At 40.2% G+C, this 22993-nt stretch overlaps 1 protein-coding gene across 3 annotated transcripts in view; it reads right to left on the reverse strand.

The window, feature by feature from the left end:
- Positions 1 to 22993, reverse strand: part of CELF2 (CUGBP, Elav-like family member 2) — a 777369-nt gene that overhangs the window by 328204 nt on the left and 426172 nt on the right. The window contains exon 1 of one of the 3 annotated variants that reach the window (XM_019543737.1): positions 9627 to 9743. The exons of the other annotated variants lie outside the window; for them this stretch is intronic. The gene's annotated coding sequence lies outside the window, so the exon portion shown is untranslated. Of the gene's footprint in view, positions 1 to 9626; positions 9744 to 22993 lie in introns of those variants that run through there. 3 annotated transcript variants of the gene reach the window in all.

Below are 22993 nucleotides of genomic sequence, written 5' to 3' on the forward strand. Positions count from 1 at the left end.
CCCTTTGCATTTGTCAGCAGACTACACAGGCACTTGATTTTGGACATCTGACTTGATAAAGGGAGTAGGGAGTACACGGCCAACAGGGATTGCTATTTTAGACTTTGCCATGTTCTTGGCAACCAAATGAGAGAATGAACAATGATTTTATTATTAGAGGGTTTCAGGGTCCATTATATAAATGTTATGCTGGCATTGTCAGTTTGAATCCCAGCTATCAGTCCCGACACTCATGGATCACCGAGGTTCTGTTTGACGACTGACTTGGTATTAGACACAACTGTGGGTATCGCTCAGACCTACAGGAGTCTCTGGAGTGTCTGACATTTAAAGCACAAATGCATTTTTGCATTTGTATTAAGTGGTGGAGGTAAATTTTGACTTGTAGTAGCAAAAAAACCCAAACCCTACCCACCAAAAAGTCCAAAGAACTCCTACTTCTTTTCCCCCCCTGCACTTCGACTGAATTCTCAAAGCATGTTGCAAAAAATAAGTAATTATGCCTCGCAACACCTCTGTCCCCCGCCCTGCGATAAATATAATTATCTCCGTCAGATAACGCGGCACAGTAGAGGAAACTCAAGTGTCCAAAGTTACACATGCTATCTGTGGCAGAGCTGAGAATAAGCCCCCTGAAATGCTCACCTCATTCAGACAGCATTCTGCTATTAATCTGTGCTCATCCACATCCACACTTGTCATTCAAAATGATGGACCAAGTGGGCTGAACTGGCAGCAACCCCATTGATAACCACCCCGTCCTGAGTTGATGCAAGGTAAATCCCAGCTCGCTTATAGGAATCCACAACCCTCAAATGCCATCGCTCTGACGAATTCCTAATCTGGTAACTATTTAAAACAATTTTGGACTCTCAACACCTCGCACAAAATGGCAGCAACTCAATTAAAAACCAAGCAAACATAACAATTGCTCACAGAGTGTGACTCTAAATGAGCTGCTGACTAAGAAAAGGCTTTCCCTTGAGCTTCATACCTCAATATTTCTCCATCACGAGCTGATGGCTGTTCTCTTTTGATGTCATTCTCCATTTCAATCCAAGCCCAAATTCCTGGAAAGAAGGAACCTTGTCAAAGCGCAGATGTCCACCACATGAGCTCTGCTTCTCTATGGTGGCCGGCTTTGTGGAGTAATAACAGAGTATCCCTCTCCATGGTCTCTCCAGAGCAGAGATTCCTGTGGTACAGTCTGTTAAATTATGTGCGATGATTCTGTCATTAGGATTACTCTGTGGGAGAGACAGCTTGGAGACTGCCACATTCATTAAAGATCTCCAGTTGGACTTGGCTGGGCCTTTTGCTTTGCCCTGAACAAACAATAAATACACCCTTTGTGCTCAAGAAGAAAGGGAGTTTTTGCACTTTTGTCTTACGTCAGTCACAACCTGAGATAAAAAGCTCCTCTTCTGTGCCAAAATGACCTTTGCCCAAAGCCGCCCCCTAAGTGTTTGCAATCCAGAAAGATACCCAGCTAAAAATATTAACAACAAGCTGCTTCAGAAGTGATAGATGATTGTGTTATTTGGGTGCATTTTACACACATGGATGTACAAGTGGCAAAACTACAGTGCAGAGGCAGCATAAGGGACAAGATTCATTTACTTAATTTCCCCAGAAGCAATCATCAGGGATCCTGGTTTTCTCAATTTTCAGATTTAAAAGAGTAACCCCAAATCCACATTTTTTTCTGTAATTAAAATGAAACACCACAAATATATATTTATAAATATATATTCTATAACTATAAATATATTTATACAATACAATATATATCTATGTATTAGTGGTGCTTCATTTTAAATGCCTGCCCAGTTACTTCTCAGTTTAATCTCTGCAATTTAGACTAACTTGCAAAAACTGAATCGATTCAGCCCTGGGCTTTTTGACTGTCTGTACTTAGCCTTTGAGTGACTATGTAGGGTTCAAAGCAACAATAATCTGGGACACAGAGGTGCAGCTGTCCCTTGTGCATTTTGGGTCCCTTTTATTTAATCCAACATTTTTTGGATTTGGGGAATTTTTTTTAAGCAGAGACAACCAGGATCCCTGGCGATGATATAGTAGATGTAGGTACGTTAATCAAGCTCATGATTTTGGGATGCAAAGAGGTGCTGCCCATTGGAAGAAAAGTTTAATCAAAGGAAACATGAATGCTGACTGAATGTGCCATTCATAACTACTCTTGCAAACATGCACAGATGCCCGTCTTAAGGCTGCAAAAACAGGAGTCTTGCATTGACTAAATCCTCCTGCTGGACTGAAGGATTCAGCCCCTCCTGGACAGTGAAATCTTCAGGAGGGGGCTCCTGAATGGCAGCAAGGCATGATCAGGGAAATGCCACCCTTCTGTCGGCAGCTCAGGGCTACTGGTGACTGAATGCCTAAGCAAGCAAGTTAAAAAATGGCTCATACCCAAAATGACGACTGGGGGCTCTCAATGGATGAATGGACCCCAAGTAAATAAATGGACCCCTTTTAATTTGACATACACCCTAGAAAGACGAGAATGAGCAACATCGGAACAACAGCACAGGACATAGAAGGAAATGACAGGCATCAGGAAAGGCATTTTAATGAGCGTGTTCAGGATATAGGTTTGATCTTCATAATGTGAGTTGGGTTTTCCTGAGCCAGTGGGAGTGCAGGAGACCTAGGAAGTTAAAGCTGCTCTCATTGGCTGGCTGCTTGGATTAGAATGGTATCATTTAGCCTTTTATCCATAATTTAGTTGTGGTCTTTGGGCAGGGTATTTTTTATTTTTGGGTTAAATGAACAGACCTTAATGGGGGGTGGATTTCGACACTTGGCAACTACAGACTGCATTAGGCGACTGATTCTTGCATTAGGCGACTGATTCTTTCCTTTGACTCCAAGGGGAAATTGCTACATTCATTTAAGGGGTCTCACCATATTGTATGATAATTGGATGGGCTATTGCAACACATGCACCCCAGACATTTGTGGGTAAGATTCAAATAAAGTGGTCAGTAAGACCATTGGGATAGATCAAGTATAAGAACCACAGCAGAAAAGCAGGTGGGTTCCTCTGGTTGTTGCAATAAATAGTGCCATGGGAATTTAAAAGATATCTCCAAATCTCTTGATGTTTGAACATCATTTTTGCAGAAGGCGCTTACTGAGTAATTTAGTGACACTACTTGCTACACCCACATAATGGGTCTGGGTAGCACTGCAACGGCATAACCACATGCCTCAGTGGTAAATGGAAATTCTTGGGACTTTTGCGATGCCCTTTCTTCTTCTTTTAGGTTTGGAAGATTCCTCCCCCCTTGAAACATGACTCAGGAAGAAAGGGTATCATGAGATAAGTGTGCTTGTGTCAGGGGCTACACGGAGATGCTGCTGCTTTCCTGTTAACGAATAGGGAATTTCATGAAAAGAGGAGCTTTGCATAGCTATGCATGATCTTCATGTAAATGTATCATTGCCTGATGCTTTCCTCCCAAGGGATAACGCACCAATGGTTTGTAACACATGTTAGTCAGGACAGATGAATGTTCAACACCTAAGAATCAAATTATGCACATCCGATTCAAACAGGGAAGCCTGGATTCGCCCATTTGAGAGAAGACGTTGGTTGCCATGCATCTAACAGTAAAGGGCATGTGCTACTCCTAATGCAGCTCCATGTTTAACCATGATTAACTTTCAGAGTCAGAAAGTAAGGCTTGACATTTTGGGTAACCTTAACTCGGGAAAAGGGCTGACAAATATGTGGACAATAGCAACAGCTCATACCCAGCTCCACTGGATAAACCAGTGGTTCTCAACCTTTTAAGACCAAATGCACCTCTCGTTACAATCAAGCACCTCTCAGACAATGCCAGCTCTTAGCTGTCATTCATTTTTTCACTATGAAAAAAATAATAGAGCAATTCTTCTGTTGCAAAACTCTCAGAAAGACCACAGAAGGTCAGGATGGGTTTTGACACTACGGATTCCTATTTGAAATCCCTGGGTTTGCCTTGTGAATCACATGTAGATGTTAACACATCAAACAGTGCCAATATTGCACAGCACCCCACAGCACCCTTAAAAGGATCTCACAGGACTCCAGGGCCATGTCCGTACAAGCAGGGCCAAGCGTTTGCAACGGCACAAATAGTAGCGGCACAAATTTGTGCCGCTACTTGGTACTGCAGTGCACGCCTCTGCTCGTACACACGATGTCCCACTGCTCCATGTGCTGGATGGGGCCTGGAGTGCCTCAGTGAGCAATTTAGCTGGCAGGCAGCCCTTGTGCTGAAGCACCCTATGCCCCAGCCAGCTGAGGAGCTGCACATGGAGACAGGGGAGGAGGCAGCTCAGGGCCACGCACTGAGACACCTTGTGCCCCAGCCAGCTGCTCCCTGGCTGGCTAGGGCACAGGGCACCTCAAGACAGAGGAGCAGGCAGCCTGGACTCCCCTGTCTCTGCATGCCACGCTGAAGTACATGGCGTCCCTGTGCTGAGGTGCCCTCTACCTCATTAGCTGCGAAGCTGGCTGGGGTGCAATGTGCCTTGAGACAAGGAAGCAGCCAGCCCAGGGCTGCCTGGTCCCCTATCTCGAGGCACTCTGTGTCCCGGTGCACGCCACTTTGGTGTGCTTTGCACTGCTTTTTTCTTCCAGTTTCTTTGCTATTGGGAAATCCCAGGAGCAAATTTTGCCCCGGCACTGCAAATTTAGCAGTGCTATGCACAGTTTAACATGCAGTGTGTGCACTTTGTGGCATCACAAACAGGTTTGCAGTGCTACAAACTGCACATGCCTGCACGTCTTCATCTGGCCCGGGGTGCTGCAAACAGTAAAAAAACCCCGTGTGCGTGTGTGCATACATGTGTGTCTGTCTTCAGAGGCTTTCAGAGCCATGGATCAGGTGATTCAAGTCCTGTTCAGAGGGCTGTAATATAGCATTCAATAAGATTTGAGAATGTAATTCATATTCCTCCCAACACAGTTCAACTTTACTTTGAAACATTTTTTGGAACCCTTGACCTCTGCTACTCTGAAACACAAGACATGGAAAATGGAAAGAGATTATGATATTCAGTTGCTCCTACAAAATTCTTTATGCAGCACAAGTATATCAAATTATTTTCATTACATCATTTGGTCGCACAGAATAGTGACACATAATTAGAGAGCTAAATAGCAACAGTTTCCTTCTGGTGAATTTGCTGTAGCTAATTTTGTTAATAAGACCGATAATTGTTTTACGCTCATTCAATATGTTAAGTTTACCCAATACAAAAACCAATCAGAACCTTTAAATGAATTTTTGTTTAGTTTCTAACAGAATCAGTGTCATTATTAATCATAGAAGGGATGCCGAGTCAGAGGATGATAAATTTCCTTTGGGCTTATTTGACTTTCATATTTCTGACTTGGATAAGGTTATTAGGATGGAATTTTCAAGCAGTGATCGAGGAGGTGGGAGAAGGGGAGAAAATGGGCTGAGAAACACGATATTCAGATCCTAAGCTGATGCTGATTTCTTTGGCATTTACGTAAATTGTTGGATTCCGGTGGGTTCTGCAGACATAAGCATGGCAAATGTGCTTTCAATAGAAGCTCATTTCCAGAATATACACCTACAACGTCCACATTTGCTAATCAAGTACTTTTGAAAACGAGCTTTCCAAAACAAGATCTGGACTACAGAGCTGACTGGATCTTTACATGCCTGGCACTAGTGTTTTTGCTTTTCTTTTAAAGCATCAGAGTAACATTCACTCGGGCGATGGCTGTCTTTGTTATATTTCTAGATCCACTGGAAAAAAAACATATAGTATGGGACCTATTTTAGCTACAGTTCTACAGCTCAATATATGGTAATTCAGTGAAATGTCCTAGATAAAACTGTCCAATTTTTACAAAGCCAGTGTAGCCCACATTGCTTCTTACATGCTTTGACAGGATAAGGTCAATGCCTATTGGCTGCACAAAGAATGGGGAATGTCATCCGTGTTGCTATTGTCATAGTAACGTTTAAACTAAGCTTTGCAAGCTGGCATTCATTGGTCACTATGCAGAAAGAAAACACTCTGAAGTTTAACTCTTTAGCTTACATTTCATGATGAGGCATGACAAACAACAGTTTAGATTTCAGAATACTACCCCGTTTTACTATGGTTTGAAGAAGAAATTGAACAACATATTACTCTGAAATGCTGTCAAAAAACAGCATATTCACAATTACCACTATTACCTAATTCTGAAAAGCGACACATCACTGAAGTTGGAGGGAATCTGAAAGCTAATTTGAGTTTTGATTGTACTCAACCTTAACTGAGTTTACCAAACTTTTAGGTCTTTAAAATCTGGATCCAGTTTCCATCCCTCTGTTTCCCACTGTACCCTCAAATATATAATACCCAAAAAAGACCCCCAGTCTCCTTCTCAGAACTGTATATTGCCAATAGCTCAAAAGGAATGCTTTTGAATGATTTTTCCATTACATACACTTTTGACAAAGAAAATGTATAAAGTAAGAATAATTAAAACAAAAATAGCTTTAATATAAACCTTGCAAAGATGTCCTTTGTCTTTTCTTGTGTCTTTTAAAAAAGGTAAATCTACCAAGATAAAATGTTATGATAATGTATTGCCATGCTGAGTTAATTGTCAACTGCAAGTTACTTAAGTGTACTTTAATGATATGTATAAAGCCTTATTTTCAACTCTAATAGCTATTAATGGGAGGAAGAGAAAATGAAACCAATTTTCCCGATCTTAAAGTGGAGCTCTGTTAAGAATAAGTGAACAAACTTCCAAATATAATAAAGGTACCTCAGTTATACAGGAGCCCACACATTCATATTTCAGTATAGTTTCATACTACTGTTCAGGCAACATTTTTGTATGGTTGAATGATTTGCAAAGAAGCTTTTACTTAGCCTTTGTGCAGTTTTTCTGGTGTTTAGTTTACACGGTTAACATTCCCGCAGACGGGTGAACTGGAGAGAAAGAGAGGATCACAGAATCATAGGCAAGCAGGGCTGGAAGGGACCTCAGAAAGTCAACTCCAACTCTCTGCTCAAGCCAGCACCATCCCTATCTAAACCATCCTAGACAGGTGTTGGTGTCTACCCTATTCTTAAGACCTTCAGAAACAACCCCTTGTACAACTACCAGGCACAATACCTGAAACCTCAAGAACACTCTGGTTTGCCACAGGTAAAGCAGGAGGCTGATAGCAAGACAGGAAGTTGTTAAATAGGTGTTACGCATTGGTTAATCGAGTCTATAGTCAAGGCCTTCTCTTAGTATCACCGTTTTAGTTAAGGTGTTTACCAAACCTGTAGCTTGCTGTACCTTGTGTAAATACAGAACAGAGAGATAGCCCCTATTAGTTTTGACATTTGTCAGGTCTGGGTTTTTTAAAGGCGAGATGGAACTCAATGGAACCCAAATAGATGCATGGATTTTCATGAGTAACTTTTCATCAAGCAAAATTAGCTCATGGGCCTGGATTCGTAGGCCTTAGGCTCAGCGTTTTCCAGTATTGGTGATAATACCTTAGATCCTTTGCCAAACGGTGGCAGATTTGCTGTATGTTAGTTTCTGCTCGAAAGAGAAACGGATGTCAACTTGGACATTCCTAGTGCAATTTATATATGTATATGAAGTCCACAAGTCCTGCGACTACCAAGAAACCCTTGGCCAACTGCAGACAAGCAATTCCATTTGTAAAACTCTTAATAAAGGAGTGAATAGATAACTAATTATACAGTTCTAAAAGGGGACAGAATAAAAGTATTCACACCCAATATATGACAATTTTATATGGCCAGACTGATATAAAGGGACATTTTTTGGAATTAATAATGGATATATACACATGTTCATAATACACATAGTACTTTCAAGGTTACTGTTGAGGTGGTTACTGCCATGGAGCATTTACATTCCCAGTGTACTTGGACTTGTGTGCTTGCAGTCTCAAAAACACCATTATACAGGGACTGAATGTTTGTTCTAGGCAAAAATCATACCTACGCACAAAATACAGGAACCGAGCACAAGGAGTTAGCTGCATTATGCATGTCTGAACCATTCTGAGGAGCAAGGCGGTGTCTGTTTTCTTTGCATAATGTAAGCACGTGGCATAAAAGTAAGAAGTAATATAGTAAGCGTGCTTGGGAACTAACTGACTTGCTCTTATAGACCAGGCTATCCCGGCTCCTACTCGGGCAGCTTTAAGTCTTTCAAGAGCACTGGAAACTCCTGCAGTTCAGCTGAATCTGCTGTCAGTGTCTGCTTCCATCCCCAGCAAGCAGTAGTTTACCATAGGCAGCAAACTCTTGAAGAAAGCAGGGCTAAATTACCATGATTTGCTTTAATTTGCCCTGGGATAGGAGTAGACCGACAACACAGCTACAATGCATCAAGTGACGTGCTCACAAATGATGAGTACCCCTGTCCCTTACGGATTTAGAGTATAACTAATTGTTGTCAAAAACCAGCACCTGTAGGCCTCTCATCTCCACTCCCTCTTTTTATTTTACACACACTGACATGGCTCCTTTCTGCATCTGTTATTATTCAAACAAAAAAAAGTTACGGGGATAACATTTGCAAAGGTGTCTTAATAACTAAAGACTCCTTTTCAAAAGTGACTGAATCACTTGCAAGCTTCATTGAAATGTGTGTGCTGCAAAGCCATTTTCTTTGAATATACTGCCCCTGGGGCACAGATGATGTTGCTATACACAAGGTAAGGTCTGAGCAGAACCTGGAAAGACGACATCCACATGCCACACAGCGATTCTAATTCCAGAAAAGCAAAATTTGTCATCATCATCACTACAATGCAAACGTTTTCTTGACTGAGGATGTTTCTGCCACACACTCTGAATAGGTGCTCTTTGCTGAGGGGAGAGGAGAACAATAATACTGGATATAATTATTCAAAACTTAAAGGCACCAAAATCAATATTTAATAACAACAAGCTATCATAATAAATTCCTCAAAGAGTGATTTGATTTTCCTCGACTCAAAGCAACAATCCTACATCAGACTCTCTTTTGTTTCTCATTATTCTCAAGCCGCCAAACAGCCTTGTTCACTATATGTTCCTGGAAAACAATTTGGGAAAATTAAAACGTATAAGCAACTATTTTTTTGTTGCTTTCCACAGCACATTTCTTTTCTCCATCACCGATATTTATAAAACAGCAATCAGAGGTTACAAGACTACCATACATAACAAGATGAGATCACACAGAAAGTAACTTCTCCGTATTGTCAGCTAATCAACAGTTTCTGTACTCAATTTTTCTGTTTATACGTTCCTAAACAAACACAAGAAAAAAAATAACAACTTAGGGCTGGATCAGAATTTTTCCCTGTCCCACTGAGAAACAGAAAAATAAGTATTTGCTTTTAAAAAAAAAAAAATGTATTTCTTCTTCCAACAAAACCATCTAGGAATATTAAGATAATGAAGTAATTCCTTTCCCTACTTCCTACTGCCCATTTCATCATCTTTCAGACACCTGAATTCCAGAAGTTCAGAGCATCCATTCCAACTGAAGCAAAATCTGACTTTTTGAAGTCAATACGTCTTACTTAATGTTCCCAAAATAAGTCCCCTTGGGCACTCACAAAATGAGGCATTTTAACCAGCAGATGCTCCTTCTTCTTCTTTCCTATGGCTGACTTGAAGCAACAATTACAAATTCTGTTTACGGGTAGCTAACCAGCCTAACACTCTTGAGGAAAAGGGATGCATCTCGGCAGTGTCGTCGTCAAATCTGTATAGAGGACAGAGGGTTGTTATGTGGTCCGTAGTTTGATCAGGTGCTCGTAGCAGATGCTCTTGAGAGGCTGAAAGCTGCACGAGTAGGTGCTGGGCTAGCCTGGTATAGAAGAGCAAGTCAATTAGTTCCCAAGCACAATTACTATATTCCTTCTTACTTTTATGCCATATGCTTGCATTATGCAAAGAAAACAGACACCACCTTGCTCCTCAGAATGGTTCAGACATGCATAATGCAGCTAACTCCTTGTGCTCGGTTCCTGTATTTTGTGCGTAGGTATGATTTTTGCCTAGAACAAACATTCAGTCCCTGTATAATGGTGTTTTTGAGACTGCAAGCACACAAGTCCAAGTACACTGGGAATGTAAATGCTCCATGGCAGTAACCACCTCAACAGTAACCTTAAAAGTACTATGTGTATTATGAACATGTATCTATGCATTATTAATTTAAAAAAATGTCCCTTTATATCAGTCTGGCCATATAAAATTGTCTGATAGTGGGTGTGAACACTTTTTTCTAAGATGACTTTACATACCAGGGTGGAGTTGTAGGATGTAAGCACAAAGGCGAATAAAGTCAAATGTGTATATGGACACACACTACATATAAAAGTTCACTTACCGCCCCCTCTCCCTGAAGAACCAAGTGTCCTTATCCCACATCTTATTGGCTGTACCTTTATCACACTCACATTGGACCACCACCAATTTCAGTGGAAATTTGTCATTTTTGGAATTATTGTAGCACTTGAAGCACCAGTCCTGGCTTAGGATGCCTTGTTTCCACACTGTAGAAGGAATAAAAAGACAGCTCCCCACCCAAAAGAGCTTATGTTCTAAAATATTTCCTAATCACTCAGATATAAATGAGATCAGAATCTGGCCCTGTGTCTGCAGTTCATATAGGATTGATAGAGTCAATACAAAGAACAAAGTCCTTCAACCAAAATACTGGTTAAGTGCAATAGTTTTTAAATATTAGGTGTCTCAGAAGGCAGCGCAGCTTTCTACCTTATTTGCATGGGGCTTCTGTCTGTAGCAAATAGGCTGGCATGTTATGGAAACATGTTTTCATGCTTCCCATATTCCTTGGAAAAAATTAAAAAAAAAAAAAATGCAGAGCTTAGTGCTGAGGCATCATGTACAGACTGTCCCCAGTACGTTCTTCGAAATTCATCCAAGTATCAAAAGACTTTACTGATGATAAAACCTATGGGAAATTATAAAGCAATTGGCTTCATAGTTATTGCAATTTGACCCTGAGTTTCACTTAACCTCAAGGGGCCAAATCCTTCTCTCAGTTACCTGGAGTAACTCTAATGGTCCTAAGAGAGTTGCTTTGCATAAGTTAAGAGCAGAGTCTGGCCCAAAGTTCAGCCAATGTTAAATGTGTCCTTATGAATTAAGGGCCAACCACTCTCTGTATACTATTATGGTTGGGCAAATTAAATTGCTTCCCAATTACATGGGCTCTGTTTTTAATTTTACTAATTTAACTGGATCTAAGCATCGAGGCTGTAAATAGAGATTTGTATCATTAAATATTCTCTCACTTTACTTGAAATCATGTTGAGAGGAGGTTTTGGATTAAAAAGAGGAACTGCAAGAGGGAATAATACAAGTAATGCAATAATATGGCTGCTGGTTTATGTTACAAAGCCTCTGATTTGCATGATATTAAAAATAATAAAATTGAAAAGTCCTGTTAGAAATTCCCTTTTTGCTATCTACCTTCATCTCTCATGACTGGAACCAATCATTCATTACTCTGGATTTCCCACTCCCCCCAACCTCCCCCCAGCTTTTTACGATACGGAGAAAGGCAGCCCTCCTTAATCTCATTCAGGCATCATTTACCGCATGCCAATATAGCATTCCAGACAAGTAAAAGGGTTTTTGAGTCTTCAGCATCTCATTTCATATTGAAGCTCTAGACATCAGGGGACTGAATCTCTACTCATGATGAAGAGCCACACCACCACTGGCATTATCATGGTGGCTTTTGGTTCTATCACAACCCTTTCCCCTCCTTTTCTGTTAATTTGCAGAAAAGTGTGATATCCAAAGGGTATGCAAATGGTCCTGAGAAACTGAACCCTATTTAGCAACAGCAGCAGCAGCAGCAGCAGCAGCAGCAGCAGCAAAGATACCCAAATTGCAGAAAAAAATCTCGTAGATTAGCACATGCACTTTTAGAACTAAATTCAGCACTGGACAATGCTTATATCAGCGATTCTCAGCTAGGGTGCCATGGCATGCTTAAGGTGCCTTGAAATCCTTTCAAGGGGGTAGTGGGGTGCCACCCAATGTTAGCACTTTTAGGTGTGCAACGAAACCGTACAAATCAAGCCCAGAGATTTCAAACAGGAATCCACAGCATTAAAAACTTTCTGCCCTTTTGGGGTCTGTGTTCTTTGCAACAGAAGAATTGCTCTATTATTTTTCTGTAGTCAAAAAATTAGTGAAAACTAAGAGCTGGCATTTTCCAACGGGTGCCTTGAGTCTTACAAGAGGTGCCTTGAGTCTAACAGGGTTAAGAACCACTGGCTTAGATAGTGGACTTACAATATAAGAATGAAGTTTAGCATTTTGAAGCTTCATGGGAAGTTCTTGTCTTTCCAACCCCTTGAAACTATGAGGAGATCTACTGAAATACTGGATTTGATTATTTACATGTTACAAAAAAAGGCAAATACAAAAAGCTGACATGGAGACTGAAAAGATGTTTGGAAACCTGTATCTCCTTTCCTTAGTGGAACTTTCTTCTTCTTCCTCTTTAGCCCTTATTGTGTGCTGCCATCCCTCTCCCTCTTGCTCGCTGTATCAAATTTAGGCTGTGATCTTGAAGGGCTTTGCTGAAATCAAGACTGATTGATTTTGCTAGCTTAGGGTTTGTCCTGGTTGGAAATCTGTACAAATGTTCAATTCAATAGTGTTAAATATGTGATTACTTCCATGATTGTAGACTGCAAATTCAGGGCAGGATCATGACCACTTTAAATCTGTAACACATTTTGCAAAAGTATGGTACTGGATATGGAAAGTTATTTCAAACCCTTTAAAAGTCTTCTACAGTCTATCATTTTTTTAAAAAGAGAGACTAGAAATTAATAATTGCTCAACTGGCTATTTGGGTTGAGAGTTAGTCAGGGACAAAACTTATCTTTCTTATGTCTGAACCTCACTATGAGTCAGTGGGAATTGCACAGGTGAAAAGTTTGGCCCTTTTTAGTGTGTAAACTGCATTTAATGTAACAATAAGTTGGATTAGCCATCTGTGTACAGCATGGTAGTATTCCCACTGCTAAGTTCTGCGGGAGTGCTTAAGGTTTTAACAGTAATACAAACCCTTCAACAATGAAAAACTTTCAGAACTGATAGCACATAGCATTATGCCTTTATTTCTACTGGCAACCTGATATACAGAATAAAATTACTCCCAACTATTGCTTTTTCTCCACTCACCTTCAAAAATCTCCAGCATTTGCAGTGGAGATATGTTTATTTAGTGCACATATATTTATATTCTGTAGAGTGGCAAGAATGAGAGAGAAACAAGTTGAAGGCAAAATGTTCACTCAGTTCAAATAAGCATCATGCCATGTTACATACAGAAATGTATGCCTTTGAAAATGCACAATGGAAAATCTGAAGGCCCCAATATTTTCTTCATTTGACATCTGTTTTGGATAGTGCTTCTAAAAAGTAAACCGACTTTGATCAAAGAGTGATGTTTGGAAAGGTGCTGTCTGCATATAAACTAAATATTTTCACGGGTAGCAGAATGATCCCTACCCAGTGCATTGTCATTTGTGCACTGCGTATCTAGAAAAACAGCTCCCCGTATCTGGTCACAAGTAATAACTTGCTATAACAACACAACAAAAGGGGGATCCAATTACTGATCCGTGACAATAAAGTTGCATTGAATTTCTTCCATACAAGAACTGTGGTCTCAGTTCAGCAAAGCGCTTTCAATACGTCCCTAAAGATAATGAAACTCAAGCACATGTTCAACTGCCTGGCCATACTGCCTTGAGCCAGCATTCTAGTTTAAAAAAAAAAAGATACAGATTTCAAAACCATATTACATTAGATCTGTAATTACTATACCTGCTTTGTGGATGGATCAACTGATACAAACATTTAAGGGGCTTGTCTTCGGCCAGGAAAGAAGTAAGGACGAAGAACCCAGGAGTTTAGATTCTCATGCCTTTTTCTGTTCTTGATGACAGGGTTCATGGCCTCCTTTAAATAAGTTTGGATACATAACACCATCCTTTTTGCATATTAATATTTGGTCTCTTTATGCTTTGTGTAAGATGCTTCTTCTTGGAGCCAATGGGCTAATTCCACATTTTTAATCAAAACTGAAATGATATATGAACTTGACATTACTCCATTTTCTGGTGTTTGGGATCTCTTTGGACTAGTGTTATCTACCATTATGTTGCTGACTACTGCAGCTCAACTGGGATTCTTCAGTACTGTGGCAATGGGTAAAAGTTTCTATGGTGCGTTTTTCAGAAATGCTTAAATGCTGTGCTCCCATTAACTCTATAGCAAAATTCCCCAATTGCTTTTGAAAATGTGGTCCCTGGAGTCTCAGATCAGTTTTCTTTCTTCTCTTCTCCTCCCTCTTTTCTTCCTCCCCATATGCCCGGGCTTTCACTAAAGGCACTTCTTTATAAAAAAAAAAAAAAAAGTCCACAAACCATCATTATAGTCTTAACCTCAGTGAAAGGAGCGAGTCCTTGGAAAACTGTGATGGTTAATTAACATCGTCTAACCAACACTCCAAAGCACAGTCTAATTTTTTTCAGCACTGTTCTTAATTAGCCATGCTCAATCTTCAGATTTCTTAACTTTAAAAGGTTGAATTGCAAGAAGAATCAGAAAAGAAGTTTCAAGGCTTTATGGTTTTGCTGCACCGAAAAAACCCCCAATGACTAACATCAACGCACCTTTGGTCAAAGGTACCCGAGTGCAAAATGGTATTATTCTGAAATATATTTCAAATATTTGGGTCAGAAATTTAGCTAATGAAAATCATCAGAACTATTCATTTAACTGGAAAAAGTAGGAATTTACAGCATCTGAAAATCTGGCACGTGTTATATAAATTATTTTGCTTTGTTCCCACCAGTTGTAATGGCTACAAAAGCACTTAAAGAACCGTGATATTGCAGTGGCCTCAATATCAGAAGCTTTGCTAATGTGAACTGGAAATGAGCTAGTTGTTACCTCTTTCTGGTCTTTGATGGGGTTTTTCAAGCCTACAGAAAAGCAAAAGAACCGATGGGACTTTAATAACTAAGAATCAGGGCTGGAGTAGGGACATCAATCTTATTTGCTAAATTTGAACACATATAAAAGGCACAGACCTCTATCTCTGGATAAATTCTAAACTCTATTTCTAATAAATTCAAATCTGTGAATTAAAAAAAAAATATATATCGATACAGCAGGTAAAGACGAGACGCACAAAATTGTTACATCGCAGTGTGGCAGTGAACTGGCTTTTGTCTTGCCTAGAACCACTATTCTTCACGATATGCTGCTGGCGAGTCCTCAGACCTCAGCATCTGCTACAGTACGTATTTTAAACACAACCAGAGAGGTCTGGTTATTAAACGACTCCTACCTTTAATGATCAAAACTCCAAAGGCCCATTAAACTGATGAAGTTAAAAACGACAACCTAAAGTGTAAAACGTTAGAAAAAATTGCTACACTGTTGACTAAAGTAGACAGAGTTACTTACAAGGAAGGCTAATCCATTCGACCTGCTAAGGCTATATTTCACATTTGATTAAAAACATGCCACTCTAAGTGCACACTAAAGGTTTCAGCACGACAGAGTTGGCCCACTCCTGCTCTAGCCAATGTTTTTTTGTGAACTTGCCGGGAACTGGCAGAAACATTAATCTTCTTTCCATCCCCCTCCCTCCAATATTAAATCAGCAGCTAGGAAAACATTCTCTCTCATGAAACCTATGGGGAAGATGTCCCTGCTGAGACAGTATAAAAGACTCTTACATGAGAGCTAGCACACTAGCCTGTATGGGTCCATCAGTGGCTCATAGCCAGAAAAGCAATCTTATAGTCTGTTGATCTGTGAAAGCCTCCCTGGCAGATTGTAAGCGACACAAGTGAAGCCAGGCTAGTCGCTGTTGAACGCCCCCCCCCAACCCCCTCCAACCCCCCAAAAACAAAACAAAACAAAAAACCACCTTTGCAGAATAAACATTTATCCAGGTTTTGTGGGGATACCTTATTGGATTCTCTTATTGTTGTGATTGCAGGGACTTAAAAAGTACTGTAGGAAAAAAATAAAATTGTTCTATGCCATCTACATTCTTAATTCTCTGTTCAATCCCCCAGTGTTGTAAGACACTAAATGCACTGGAAATTTAAATTGGCACCTACCATCCAAATCAGTGAAAGAAGAAGTGCAGCAGACTAGAAAATGAAAGGAGAAGCCAAAAGGCAAAAAAAAAAAAAAAAGTAAGCACAGCTGCGGGCATCTACTTTCCTCCCCGCCACCCAGCTTTGCAACTCTCACTATTTTCTAATTATGCAAGAAAACAAAATTAACCTGTAACAGAGTATCACTCATTCTCCTCCTCACAAGAGGGCTTGGTAGTATATGGTCCAAGCATTGCACCCAATACCAGAACAGAAAAAATAAAGAGTGAATTCACTTAGTAAAATAATGGGGCCAGTTGCTTTTTTGTGGAAAGTCTCCTGAGTACAGGGACCTATTTTTCAGACACTTAAAGAGACTTTTCCCAACACTTGAGAAATTACAGATTTGTTCCATTTTTAAAAAAAAAAAATGGAGGGCATTTGGGTCACTGCACGATTTAACCCTTTCTTATGTTCTCAGGGCCTTGAAAGCTCTGTGCAAGGTGCACAGACCCCTTTATATCCAGTTACACATGAATAGATTGTATGGCCTGGGAGGGACAGGTAGAGCTCACAATGTGAAGCATCCCATCCCTGCATGACATCACATTTAACTTTGCTTGAATCCATGCTGACTTTCACCAAAAACCCTTCTTGTGCTCAGGGAGGCAGCCACCCAGTTTGGACTGGAATTGGCCAGGGTCCGTACAACGGCTTGTCTCACTGCTTCCACAGCACCTTTGAATGGACCAAACTCTACCGCAGCAAGTATGCTCTCTTCCCAATGAGCCTAATGGGAAGTGTGAATGTTTGGTTCAAGAGGACCATGCTGAAATGAGAGTGTGCTACACCCATTTTCTGCTACCTGCTGAAAATGCTGGATTTTCATTGTCTCTGGAAAGCAGAATAATCCAGCCTGGGGCTGAACTGTTTACAGATTCTGCTTGAACTCCACCTGCCACATCCTGCTGATTTATTTGATTAGCCAAACACTGACCACAGGACTAAGGAAAGGCCCACTGGGGGAAATATCTCCAATACATAATATGGATTTTAGAATCAAACATACTTTTATTGCCTTCAGTGATAAGATGGCCAGTAAAGTCCAACTATAAACCTAAAAAAGCCAAGATATGCTTAGAAATGTACACAAAACTCTCCTTCATCTAACAGCTAACTACATATGGCTCTCTGCTTTCATATACCACCAGCCTCCAAATATGGCTCAAACATTTTGAAATTGTAGTCCACATAAGATAGTTCAAACGGTCTGTGTAATGGAGGTTACACTCCTTTCTTTGGGATGCCATTCCCACGGTTTCCTAGAGAGGGAATTTTAAATGTCACTGCTAAGTACAGCCGTTCAAAACAGATAGAAACTTAAATAAAAGTGGCTTGACTTTAAACACTGCTGCCTTCTCATCTGAAGAATCTTTAACATTTTAAAGATTTAAAAAAAAAAAAAATGCTCGCAGCATGTGGGAAAAAAAAAAAAAGGTGCTATAGAGGTTTTCTTTAGAAAATATGTTCCAGAGTGGTGTGGCATAAAGGCAGTTAAAGCACAGTTTTGCTTTGAGTTTCTTTTTCAGGGTTTAGGAACTTTAAAGTCAAAGTGAAACTCAAGTGTAAAACAGGAAGGAGGGCTGCAAACCAAAATCATTTGCATCGGTTTTAAGAACACATGACACACAAGTGCTGGGAAAAAATTTATTGTGGCTCAAAGCCCATTTGCTGGGGGTTTTTTGCCTTTTTTTTGTAAAATTAAAATATAAAATTGAAGTTCTGTTTCATACCAATGAGGGTTGATATCATATGGGCTGTTTAAATGAATCTATGCTCAAGACTGAACTGCTACATTTCATTCCAAACCCTGGTGTATAGAAACACATCATTGCATCTTCTCTTTTACAGTTGACTTCCATTTATTAGCATATTAACTTTATCAGTTACCAGTACATAAGCATATTGAAAAAAAAATAAACGTTATCGTCTAGTGACTTTTTTCCCCACTCAGGTAGTTATAGTTACCTAATGAACCATTGCAGACTGTTTTGCCCTAACTTGTAAAGCTGACCTAGGCATTTATATTTCAATAATTTTGTCTTGCTGAGCTATACGGAGTTTAATTCTGGTTTCTTTGAAACTAACCTCATGATAACTGTTTGATCATAAAAGCTAATTATGAAAGATTTTCTATGTTAATGACATGCAATTGATTATAGCTGGAGGATGTAGAGACTAACCATTCCTTCCATAATGAGTGTAGCATTTCATCCTCTACATGCAATGTAACAATGCAAAGGTAATGACATTTTTATTGCATCTTTTTATGATGGAGTCATCATCAGTAGTGCATCCATTTTCAGTGTTTCCTAACATCTGCTTGTAATAACACCCCAGCCGAGCCCCCTGAGAATTAACAGTCAATTTTAGATGCCAGTACACTCAAAACGATGATTCTACTCCCCCAATCCTCATAAATGATATACAACCTACCGCCACAAATGTTATGTGAGGATTTGACTCATTTAAATCCCAGATAGTTAAAATAACCTGCTAAAGACATTGTGGATAGGCTTTACACTTTCTGCCTTGTCTTAAACGCCATTCATTTATTTCTCCCTTTGCTTTTTAATACAGCGAAGAATTCTGCAACTCGAGAGATATCGGCGTCTGCATCCTTAAGTCAACTTGGCTCATCTTTCAGAATGATTCAGACCCTTTGATTACGCAGCTCCAGAAGGAAAGATTAGAAGAGCCTTCCTTCCTTTTTCATCTCCTTGTGACAAGGTATTTAGCAGGATTCACAGATTTGTTGGAATCTGACATGCTGTGCCGGGAGCGCTTCTGCTGTGGCCTCAAGTTTGTGACCTCCGGGCTGTCAACTGTGTGCCTTAGCATCCGCGCCACCCCAGCTCCCCCGTTAGACGAGTGATACCAAGTTAAAATGCATGTTGCGCATTTCAAAGCAACTTCACATGGATGGTAAAAGCTTGACTCCCGGCCCAGCTCTCTCGAAAGCAAAAGCTGAGTGTTGAGAACAGAACTCGGAAAAGCTTTCCTAACCATCATGTGACTCACGTTACCTGAGATTGATTTTTTATTACCTGCTGAGAGCCAACAGTGTTCTGCACCAACAGGTAAAAGATACGAAGAAAAGGTTCCTGTCACAAAGAGATTGCCATTTAGATAGACAACATATTAACAAAGGAGAGAGTAATGGGAGGCAAAGCAGCGAACAGAGTAATTGAACAGTGCGTTTAAGCATGCATTTTTTTTTTTTTTAAATCTCAGTGGAGTTTTATGTTTGTTTTCTTCTTAATTTATTGGATTGTGCGTTCACACTTCTCAATCATTCATTAGCCAGCAGTTCTCTTGGGGCTTGTTCAGATTAGAAAACAAGGAGGGTTAGCTGAAACCAAAAATAAGTTTTTTTGTTATTTTTTTTTAAAGGTTGAGGTAACAACCCCTTTTTCAGACACCTCGCGGCACTTCCCATTTGTTATGTGCAATCAAGCTAGCTGGAAGAGAGTAAACGTACGGGAGTTATTAACGTCACAAATTAAACCTTCACAAAGGATATAATTAGAAATCAAGCACAGTAAAGTGGAGTCATGTCTCATTCACACTGTTCTATGACATCACCAGCGTGAGGTCACACTGCCCTATTACCTAATAGGTTACTACAATGAGGACACAGATGGTACCCCACAAAGACATAGTGACCTATATTTTAAAAACTATTAGCAATTAGCATGTCTCAATGTTTCCATGCAGTAAAAGGCCTTGATTTGCAGAGATACTGAACAACTATCTTTAGGAAATGTGGTAATTTTACATGTCATGAGTGGGCAATAAAAATAAAAATAGCCCATATCATTAGATACCTCTGAAAATTTGGATTGCGAATTTACCTTCTTCTCCCTCCATCCCCACCTCTCCAAAACTGCCCGAAACCTCATTCAAAATAAAATACTTCTACCACACACACCTTGCTTGGAAACTGCTCTGACCTCACATATGAGGACAACATAAAATGACCTTTTGTTTTTTGAACACAATCTCAACCTATGCACCATGGGACACAAACAAGTACCAAATTCTATACACATTTTTTTTCCAGGCATACGTATTAAAATATTAAAAGTGGCAAACGCTGTTATAAAGACCTACTTAGAAAAAGTGTGAAACATGAGGTTTGTAAAACGTAATGTTAAATAACTTAGTAAAGAAAGGGGAAAAAACCCCAAAACACACGATAAAATTTGGCAAATTCAAAGTCTAAAATAGATTTTGAAATTGGTAAATGTGTACATGGACTTTGTGATCTCTTGTTTCAGGACCATTAGCACAAAGTAAGATTTAGCAATGATAATCAGTAGCTAGACATGCAAAACTGGGTATCTCAAATATCAAGTAAAAAAGAGATTTCATTTGTTGGTGTGATTCTCAAGTATTATTAATTTTATTGCTTTCCTCCATCCAAAATTACGCTGCTGAGGAAACCTGTTTAAAAAGCTTTCCTGAGCGTGGCCAGCAAGGCACAGGCACTGAGTAACAATGTTCTTCAGTGTAAAAGTTGATGAAAATTTTATGTGCAACCCCACGATGTTACCCTGACAATGCAAGTAGACTATAACAAATCAGACGAGTGTCTATGACTATTTTAATCTCTCCAGGGCAACCAATGTTCCTGTTCAATATTTGGCAAAAAATGGCCCGAATCTTACTGGGGTCTTCAGGCATTATAATAAAATTAAACTATTAAGTATTGAACACACAAATATATAATGCCCATGTATATTTAAAGTTCCTCCCCGAACAGAATAAGATCTTGCTATCAATATAACGGTATCTCCACCCGTTAGAAGAGAATTATCCATGAAGGTTCAATTGCAGAATCCCTTTTGTAGGCGATGTCAAAACTGTCTTTGCATTTAGGGTACGTACAGACATTCAAGAAAGTTAGGGGGAGGTTAGATCAAGTTAAAAATGGCCACCCCATCTCAGGGAAATTGGGCTGGGGGACTAGTAGGAGGATCTGGGAGCTAGTAGAGTCTGTTGGGGGGGAGGAGTGCAGGGATTGGGAGGGGGCTAGTGGGGTTCACAGAGGAACTCATGGGGTCTGGGAGGGTTTGGCAGGATTAAAAGGGCTAGCAGGATTCACAGGGTACTTGGGGCAATGGGGTTCTCTCTCCCCATCCCAGGGCCAGGCCCTTGAACCCTCCACCTGCAGTTGAACATCCCCCCCAGATGCTGCCTACCTCTCCCTCAACCCCAACTTGCTTCCTTGGCTTTAGACACCAGTAAAACCAGCACTGGGAGTGGCTTGCAGCATAGGGAGGGTCCAGCAGGCTCAAGGGGCAGGGGAGTGGTGGTGGCTGGCTAGTTGGTCTGGGGGTGGTTGTCTGTCTGGGGTTGACGCAAGGGGCCGAGGAGCTAACAGTAGCCTGATTCCAGGGGAAGGTGTGGAAAAGCACAACCCCAGGGATGGAGCCAGTGGCTAGGCTTTCCCAGCTTGGGGGCTGTGCTGGGAACTGTACAGAAGTTCAATTAAATTAGTCTCATGGGACCCAATCTTAGTTAGACTACCTTTGTGCTAGAGTTCACTTAGATTGGGTCAGCCATTTTAAGACCAATCTAACCTCCCTGAACTTCTGCACAGTTTGTACTTATTTCACCCAAGTATGGACCCTACACTTGGATCCCTAGTTAGGTGGATCTAAGTTAGATTGGGTGACCATTTTTAATGTGCTCTAACCAGCCCCCCTCCCCCAACCTCCCTGGATGTCTGTATGTACCTTTAGGCCTAAAAGGATGAAAGCAGTGGCTGAAATTTTGAAAGTAGTGTATAGGATTTATACCCCTTTCATTTTCTTTCCCTAGACTGATATGAAAGTCACAACCATCATCTCTGCATTTTTCTAGAAATCAATGAAATACACTAAGCACGGAAGCGAAAAATCAGTCTATGTTTAGAGACTTTTTGAAAGACAAAAAATTTACCTTTTGGAAGATATTTAACAATATTATTATTAGTAGTAATCAAAATGCTGCTGAAGCATCCAGATCCATGAATGAGCTTAAGAACCAATAGTGTTAGGCACTATAAACAAATATAGTACTCTGAGCAGTTTACCATCTTAAAAAAGACAAGAAAAAAAAGAAAGAGGCACAAAGATGAAGTGGCTTGCCAAGGTCACAATCAGGAAGATACATATATTTGTTAAACTTTCATTTTTACTGTAACATGCTAATCTTGTGAGACTAGCTTAACTGTGGCAGAACTTCAAAAAAATGTCAAAAGTTTATTAGGGGTTTTTTCCCCCTGACTCTCTTCTATGTCAGAGCTCTCCCCTTCCTCAATACATAGCAATCCCACTTTATTAATTTTTTTTTTTTTGGGCATTTCACAGAGTTCACGTTTGCTCCATTACACCTCAGCAAAGAAGTTTTGACATGCAAAAATAGTGCTGCAATCTCAAAGCTAAAACAGCTATAAAAGTTTAACAAAGTCTTGTCCTGTTTTTGGCCATCCTTGAGTAAAGCCCAAACACATTATTCCCTCCTGTCTTTTTGTTTAGTGTGTTATGGCACCACGTACTACACCTATAGTCAGACTCTGAATATGCTTGACACTAACAAGAACCTGACATGAAGTTCTGGAATATATTATTTCCAGTGGCTACGCGTGAATCTGCCTGGTCTCTTGGCTGTTTCTTATGGCCAAACATTGTGCTACGGGCTAGTTAAAGGTCACCTTGCTGATTATAATGGATGTGTTGTTTTAATAGCCTCTTGAA

Source organism: Crocodylus porosus, unplaced genomic scaffold, assembly GCF_001723895.1.
Source record: "Crocodylus porosus isolate Cpor-Errol unplaced genomic scaffold, CroPor_comp1, whole genome shotgun sequence".
Taxonomy (NCBI): Eukaryota; Metazoa; Chordata; order Crocodylia; family Crocodylidae; genus Crocodylus; species Crocodylus porosus.